Raw genomic sequence first — 9,152 nt, forward strand, 5'->3', positions numbered from 1 at the left:
CGTTGATTTTGCACGACTGCAATATAAAAAACCGCAACTAAAGTTACCCCATCGTCATTTCATTATTAGACTTCACTCTGCGCTATACGATCAACTTTATGTACCGAAGTACGATATGATTGGTAAAAGGCCGAATATGACATTGACATATCAATATCTTTGATTAAAAATGTAATTAATGTGACGTTTGATACTGACTGTATGAGTGCAGACGTAATATTGAATGTGACAAAGTGGCTTTAATCAGATGTGCATATTGTCCGTTCCACTTTGCTTTGTAGTCATCATTGATATCCCACGATTGCACTTTGAGTACCGAAAAGCTGCGCAACATTATTATGTCAGTTACTATTTAGATAGCGCATTTATTTCAAGCAGATGAAATTCAGAGATTGGACAAAAATATGGAATCACCGAAAACACAAAATATTACCACGCCTATTACCGAGTAGGAAACACGATGGCATTCAAAACAGCTTCCAGTCGGCTCGGAATGGATAAATACAGGTCCTGTATAGCTTTTAAGAGAATCGTATACCATTTTTTCTATAAAACCGTGGCAAGAAGAGGTGACTATGATGGAGGTGAATAGCGATCTAGTACCGTTCTCTTCAAGGTAGACCACAAAGTGTCAATAACATTGAGATCTGGTGACAGCGGTGCCCAAGGAAGAAGCGACAATTCACCCCCGTGGTCACAAGACCAGTCCTCGACGATGTGAAGTGTGAGACCAGGGGCTCTAGCGTCTTGGAACACGGTGTCACCACCATTGGACCATCGGACGAACCTGATCAGCCAAAAGAGTCAGATAATCCGGAGCAGTAGTGCGATCTTGAGGAGTAACCATGGAGACAAGTGAATACCACGATATGGCTGCCCAGATCAACATCGAATCCCCGTCAAGTTTCACTCTTGAGACATTATCACGGCCAGAAGTTGGAGGAATGGAAGAAAGTCAAACAATTGTTCAAATGGCTCTGAGCACTATGGGACTTAACATCTGAGGTCATCAGTCCCATAGAACGTAGAACTACTTAAACATAACTAACCTAAGGACATCACACACATCCATGCCCGAGGCAGGATTCGAACCTGCGACCGTAGCGGTCGCGCGGTTCCAGCCTGAAGCGCCTAGAACCGCTCGGCCACAACGGCCGGCGGAAAAAAGTCGTTTGGTCGGATGAGTCTTGTTTCACACTGTCTCCATAGTGTAAGTTTTATAACTTCGGCACCACGTTATCGTGTTACGGCCGTTTTCATCAGCCGGCCGCTGTGACAGAGCGGTTCTAGGCGCTTCAGGCCGGAAGAGCGCTGCTGTTACGGTCGCAGGTTCGAATCCTGCCTTGGGCATGGATATGCGTGAAGTCCTTAGGTTAGTTAGGTTTAAGTAGTTCTAAGTCTAGGGGACAGATGACCACAGACGTTATGTCCCATAGCGCTTGGAGCCATTTTCGTTTACATCACTGATGAATGGTTTCGGAATTCAGTTCTCCCTGCAATTCCCTACTTGTGGAGCTCCGTTCGTGTTGTTTCAGTGCTGACATGGTTCGTGAGTTCCACATTTAGTTCTGCAGTGACTTTTGTAGTTCTCGTCGTCGTCTAATCTTTTGTCAGAATCTTCTTCAATAACTGTCTGTCACGATCACTCAACATACACTTTCGTCCATGTTGTGAATCGAGCGAGGTGGCGCAGTGGTTAGACACTGGACTCGCATTCGGGAGGACGACGGTTCAATCCCGCGTCCGGCCATCCTGATTTAGGTTTTCCGTGATTTCCCTAAATCGCTCCAGGCAAATAACGGGATGGATCCTTTCAAAGGGCACGCCCGACTTCCTTCCCCGTCCTTCCCTAATCCGATGAGACCGATGACCTCGCTGTCTGGTCTCCTTCCCCAAAACAACCCAACCCATGTTGTGACTTTGCGGATGATGTTCTCCTGGGTTTCTTGTATGCAGTATAAATCTTCGGTACGGTGTCTCTTGAAACAGCAAACACTTCAGCTTCTTTGTTGACGGTCGAACCCGCCGTATGAGTACCAACAATTTGCCGTTGTTCTAATTCACTTAGCTCCGACACATTGCACTCACAACTACACGGAACGCTGTTCTGACCACGACTGGCAACGTATTGAGGACATTGCACAACTGTCTTTCGTGGTCAGATACAACAGCGTTACTTGCGGGCTTGGCTAGCAGCTGCATTTATGTTCAAGCACACATTCGCCACGGTTTTTACATATTTTTGTCCAGCCTGTATTACGAGTATGCCGATATTCTGTAACGTCGCGTCTCCAAAGTTCCTCTCTTAGACCTTGAATAGGTTATCATTCAAATGTCTCTTGAGGTCAGGCGCGCACTTTAGCGCGCAAATGGCACACTCCGATGATTTTGGGACGAGAAACATATATCCTAAGAACATTTTCGTGCAGTTCTGAACGTTCGAGGTCACACACTTCCCTTGTTACAATAGCATGGCATTCATCGTTGGCAATATTAAAGTACCAGCGTCGACAGTGGAAAACAGCTGGTCACCAAAGCGATGATGCTTGTTAGTCGACTTGTATACACTACTGGCCATTAAAATTGCTACACCAAGAAGAAATGCAGATAGTGAACGGGTATTCATTCGACAAATATATTATACTACAACTGACATGTGATTACATTTTCACGCAATTTGGGTGCATAGATCCTGAGAAATCAGTTCCCAGAACAACCACCTCTGGCCGTAATAACGGCCTTGATACTCCTGAGCATTGAGTCAAACAGAGTTTGGGTGGCATGTACAGGTACAGCTCCCCATGCAGCTTCAACATGGTACCACAGTTCATCAAGAGTTGTGACTGGCGTATTGTGACGAGCCAGCTGCTAGGCTACCATTGACCAGACGTTTTCGATTGGTGAGAGATCTGGAGAATGTGTTGGCCAGGGCAGCAATCGAACATTTTCTGTATCCAGAATGGCCCGTTCAGGACCTGAAACATGCGGACGTGCATTATCCTGCTAAAATTTAGGGTTTCGCAGGGATCGAATGAAGAGTAGAGCCACGGGTCGTAACACATCTGAAATGTAACGTACACGGTTCAGAGTGCCGTCAATGCGAACAAGAGGCGACCGAGAGGCACCCCATACCATCACGCCGGGTGATACGCCAGTATGGCGATGACGAATACACGCTTCCAATGTGGGTTCACCACGATGCCGCCAAACACGGATGCGACCATCATGATGCTGTAAACAGAACCTGGATACATCCGACATAATTGACGTTTTGCCATTCGTGCACCCAGGTTCGTCATTGAATACACCCTCGCAGGCGCTCCTGTCTGTGATGCAGCGTCAAGGGTAACCGCAGCCATGGTCTCCGAGCTGATAGTCCATGCTGCTGCAAACGTCGCCGAACTGTTCGTGCAGATGGTTGTTGTCTTGAAAACTTCCCCATCTCTTGACTCAGGGATCGAGATGTAAATGCACGATTCGTTACAGCGATGCAGATAAGATGCCTGTCATCTCGACTGCTAGTGATACGAGGACTTTGGGATCCAGCACGGTGTTCCATATTACCCTCCCGAAACCACCGATTCCATATTCTGCTAACGATCATTGGATCTCGACCAACGCAAGCAGCAATGTCGCGATACTTTAAACCGCAATCGCGGTAGGCTACAATCCCACCTTTATCAAAGTCGGAAACGTGATGGTACGCATTTCTCCTCCTTACACGAGGCATCACAACAACGTTTCACCAGGCAACGCCGGCCAACTGCTGTTTGTGTATGAGAAATCGGTTGGAAACTTCCCTCATGTCAGCACGTTGTAGGTGTCGCCACCGGCGCCATCCTTGTGTGAATGCTCTGAAAAACTAATCATTTGCATATCACAGCATCTTCTTCCTGTCGGATAAATGTCGCGTCTGTAGCACGTCATCGTCGTGGTGTAGCAGTTTTAATGGCCAGTAGTGTGTATTCGGATGACAGGGAGGCGGTGTGCCACATACGAGCGCAGACTTATATTTTGGCTTGTAGACCTGACAGAGGTGACTAGAACGGCTTGTCCTCAATGCACAGGTAGAATGACAGCTTTTGCGCGTGGGCCGAAGTCCTCGGTTTATTGTACGAGAGGTGGCTTGGCATCTCTTCCCGCTACCGATAAGGAATCCTTCACTATTGACCACCGAATTTGGCGTCTTCATGCCTGCGCGTTTTTCATTTCGACTGGTATAAATAGGAGGCTGCAGTCGTAGCTCAGCAGTGTGTTCGTCGCACCTGAAAATGTCGTCAGTTGCGCGGATGAAATATGGGGATTTGACGACGACATCCGACGTTTTGATCGAGAACCGGTTCTACAACTCAGTAGATGAATTTTCAGTTGCAAATATTGACTACCGTCAGCTGTAGAATGGAATGACGACAGTGAAAATTTGTGCCGGACCCGCCTTATCGCGAGCGGTCACCTGACCATTTGGGTATCCATGCACGACCCACGGTCAGACCCAAGCTTCCATATGTCGTCAACCATACGTCAACGATCTGTACTCGAACATCCATTGTGTGTATTTCCGTTGTGCTTGAATGTCGCATGCCCGGTATCGGCAGATAAATACGATATCGTAGACGTATGTTTGACGACATATGGAACCTTGGGTCTGACCGTGAGTCATGCACGGACAGCCAAATGGTAAGGCGACCGGTCGCGATAAGCGGGAAATCCGGGTTCGAGTCCCGGTCTGGCACAAATTTTCATTGTCGTCATTCCATTCTACAGCTGATGGTAGTCATTATTCGCCATTGCGAATTCATCGGGGGTGTTTAGTAACTGCTGTGGTCGCCACAGTGCATCGTCATCAGAATAACGCCGGCACTGCAATATCGTGGTTCTACAGCTACTCTGTAGAGAAAGAATCAAGTAACACAGGTCAGATAACCAGTTACAGAAACACTAAAACATCATACAAGGTCCATACTTTACAACAGAGTGTAAGTAGTTTATGAAACAGTCAGCGAAAATCTGTGTGCCCGTAAGAGACTCGAACCCAGAAGCTCGCCTTCAGTGGGCAGTGCTGTTACATCGAGTTAACACAAGGCCGCGGGTTCGAGTCCCAGACTGACAGGCAGTGTTACTTTTCTAGGAAGTTTCAAAACAGCAATTATTCCACTGAAGAGTGGAAGATTTATTCTGGAAACAATTCCCTAGGTTGTGACTAAGCCACTTCTACTTTCATTCAGAAGTGCTAGTCCCGTAAGGTAAGTCGGAAGGTTCTGTGAGAGGTACAGACGGAAGTACAGCTGTGAGGTCAAGTCGTGAGCCATGCCCGGCTATCTCAGTCGGCAAGAAAATTTCCCGCGAAAGGCAAGGTTCTGCCTTCGAATCTCAATCCTGTACACCTTTTTAAGCTCTGAGGAAGTAACTATATAGTGTGACTCTTCAGGCTTCCCCGGCGAATATGTTGTAAATAGTCTTCACGGGTGTTCCGCCGGATGACGTTGCGCTAATCCCACAATATTTCCTCGGAGCAACTGTCCGACATCATCAGGTGGTTGAACCTCGCTGTTGGCTATTTACGACTGATAAGATCCGCATGTCGACGCCGCTGTATATAGAGCACGCGCGTGAAGATTGCGCAGGCACGGGAACCACGCATGAGCAAAAATGTGCAGATAGATGGCGCCAGACTGAAACGCCCTCTGCCGGGAAACGCAGAGCGGCCGTTCTCCTCGTGCGCTGACACTGTGTTTACTGTCATGCTGCCAAAGTTATGACGGGTCTATTATCGAAAGCTCTTTGCTTTCTCGTCGTGATTTAACAGCAGCCAATGCAGTGTTCCACGCTATACTCAATTGAAATTCCGCATCCCTGTTGATAAGGTTATCAGCTGCACGGATATGTATTGCTTCCTTAATGACGCAATCTTTTCATAAATCATGTGATGTGCTGTGTTCAGACAGCGTTCTGCAATTGCCGACTTCTCCGATTGGCGTATAGTATTTGGCGTATAGTATTTAACAAAATGATACCCACTTACTGCACGGGAATGTAATGGGTTCTTTGAGAACACGTTATGTCATCCTCAGCAAAGAGAAATCTTCATGTGTGAAAGTAACTTCGTGGGTGCCCCAAGAGAATTTTATAGGACCATTGGTTTTCATAATATATATATAAATGGCCTGGTCGATAACGTTTCCAACAGACTTTTGCCGGATGAATCAGTTTTAACACAGAAATCGCAATGATAGATAACTGTAGCAAAATACAGGAAGACCTGCTGGATCTTCTCTTGGTACAGGGAGTGGCAATTAGTGAGCCTCAACATAAACAGATGTAATGTATTGCGCACAAACAGGCAAAAATACTCATTATTGTATGTTTACTCGATAGCAGAAAAATCACTGGAAACGGTCACATCCATAACGTATCAAGAAGTACGTGTTCTTGCGAATTGTAAACAAATAGCGTCGTCCAAAAATTACGTGACTAGCCCGCGTTGATGTTGAGAACACGCGCAGTAAACTATATTCACTCCACAGATGTACATACACTATGCCGCAAGTGAATGGTAGAATGCTAGCACATCGTGCACTGGCATAAGGAAACTACCGAATTCGGATCTCCAATACTACAGTTTTGTCAAGGATCGATCATTACTATGCAGGGAAGCACAGGCTCCTTAGAAATTAAAAAAAAGAAAGCGCGAAAACAACTTCACCGAAAAAGGAGGAGTGAAGCTTCACAAGTGGTGGGCGTTAGAGCTAAATAAAGCAATCAGCATCAACTCTTCTGCACTACAAGCTCCATAACATATGTCGGCGCCACTCTGCGATCTTAAGGTGCGATTGAAATGCGGCGGCTGGGGCGACACAAGCCATGCGCCTGTCCAATAGCACTCCATTCTACGCAACTGAATGCAACCCTTTCCAATGGCGAGTATATAGTCTAGTCAAGTGGTGTCTCCCCTACTGCGCGACTAGATCACCCGTTCGAAACGGTTGCATTTTTTTTTTTTTTAATTGCAGGAATGCCAATGGACAGGGGCACGGCTGATGTGGCCTCCGCCATCGCATTGAATTCGCACCATTAGGCAGCGATCGGATGACGTCACGAACTGATCGTTAAGCGGTTACCTGTAAACAGTTCGGCTTCCTGAACATGTTTAAGCTTAAAAAATAACTAACAGCTCCTTCAAGCCTCTGAAAATGTTGGTTCAAATGGCTCTGAGCACTATAGGACTTAACATCATCGATATGGGCTTTCGGATCCGAAGGCCCACTCGTGTACACTTCATGACTGCACGACATAACGCTTTACGCCTTACATAAGCTCGTCAACACCGACATTGGATTGTTGATGGCTGGAAACGTTTTGTCGGACGAGTCTCGTTTCAAATTGTATCGAGCGGATGGACACGTACGGGTATGAAGACGACCTCATGAATCCATGGACCTTGCATGGCAACAGGGAACTGTTCAAGCGGGACTGTTCAAGCTGGTGGAGGCTCTGTAATGTTGTGGGACATGAGCATAAGTAAGCATCCTATCTGATCACCTGCATCTATTGGTGTCCATTGTGCATTCCGACGGACTTGGGCCATTCCAGTAGGATAATGCGACACCCCACACGTCCAGAATTGCTACAGAGAGGTTCCAGGGACACACTTCTGAGTTTAAACACTTCCGCTGGCCACCAAACTCCCCAAACGTGAATATTGGTTCAAATGGTTCAAATGGCTCTGAGCACTATGGGACTTAACATCTGATGTCATCAGTCCCCTAGAACTTAGACTTACTTAAAACAATGTAACCTAAGGACATCACGCACATCCATGCCCGAGACAGGATTCGAACCTGCGACAGTAGCGGTCGCGCGGTTCCGGACTGAAGCGCCTGGAACCGCTTGGCCACAACGGCCGGCCTTTGAAAATGTCTGCAGCATTACGAAACTTAATGTTAGGCAGAAAAGCGCGTCTTAGACCACGGACTTTTTATACTTCGTCTTTTCCCACTCACATGCGGTCGACGTATTGGAAGGTCTTCTCCACTTTCCTGCATTCCATACTTCCCTTTCCATTATATGTTTCTCCCTCGAGTCCTCACGTACACATTCGATCCATCTTCTTCTTGCTCTTCCTGTTCCTGTCACCGTCCACTACAATTTCTATCATTCTCTTGCGAACGTAGGTGTCATCCCCTCTCATGAGGTGTCCATATCGTTGCAGTCTTCTCTCTGGACCCCTTTTCAGCACCCTCGCCGCTTTAACGCTGACTGTTTTTCTCTAGTTTCCGACCTTATCTGATACGGTAACGCTAGAAATTCTCCTTAACAATCTCATATCATGTACCTCTATTTTCTGTAATGTGCCTTAGTTGGTGCATATTAGACCTCACTGCCGGCCGGTGTGGCCGAGCGGTTCTAGGCGCTTCAGTCTGGAACCGCGTGACCGCTGCGGTCGCAGGTTCGAATCCTGCCTCGGGCATGGATGTGTATGATGTCCTTAGGTTAGTTAGGTTTAAGTAGTTTTAAGTTCTAGGGGACTTATGACCCCAGCAGTTGAGTCCCATAGTGCTCAGAGCCATTTGAACCAATTAGACCTCACTGCTGAATTTCTGATTTATCCTCCTACCGTACAGTATACATGACGACCTTTTCCAGTTCATCTAACGTATCTGCACTCTGTGTTCTGTTGTCATACTCAAATTGCAAGCACTAAGCACTGCTGATCCTGAGTAGCAAAAGCTATCAACTTTCTTCAACTTTTATCCATCCAACTTGGATTGTTTCTACCCAATATAGCAAAAAGTATTCGAATCTGGCCGTAAAGGGCGGCGTTGTATAATCAGTACACCATAATTAAATACATTAGTGTCTTGTGTGCACTATCGTTTAGTGATTTCCCGGATCCTTCCAACAAATCTTAGTCTTGCGTGAATGTTCCAAATATGGTTTCTTAGTGTCACCCCTTAACTTGTACACTTCTTCAGGGGACGTGAGCTTACAACCACTGGAACCCAGAATAGCGAAGTGAACTAAAGCGGACGCATTGCGGCAGTGATATTCCACAAGCGCCCCTAAGGGAAAGCAGTAAACGAATTTTCTTCAGCGCCCCGGTTGGGAATAAGAAGCGAAAATGTGTCAGCAGTAGCAGCAGAGGCGAGACCGCA

The sequence above is a fragment of the Schistocerca cancellata genome, chromosome 3 (assembly GCF_023864275.1).
Source record: "Schistocerca cancellata isolate TAMUIC-IGC-003103 chromosome 3, iqSchCanc2.1, whole genome shotgun sequence".
In the NCBI taxonomy this organism is placed as follows: Eukaryota; Metazoa; Arthropoda; class Insecta; order Orthoptera; family Acrididae; genus Schistocerca; species Schistocerca cancellata.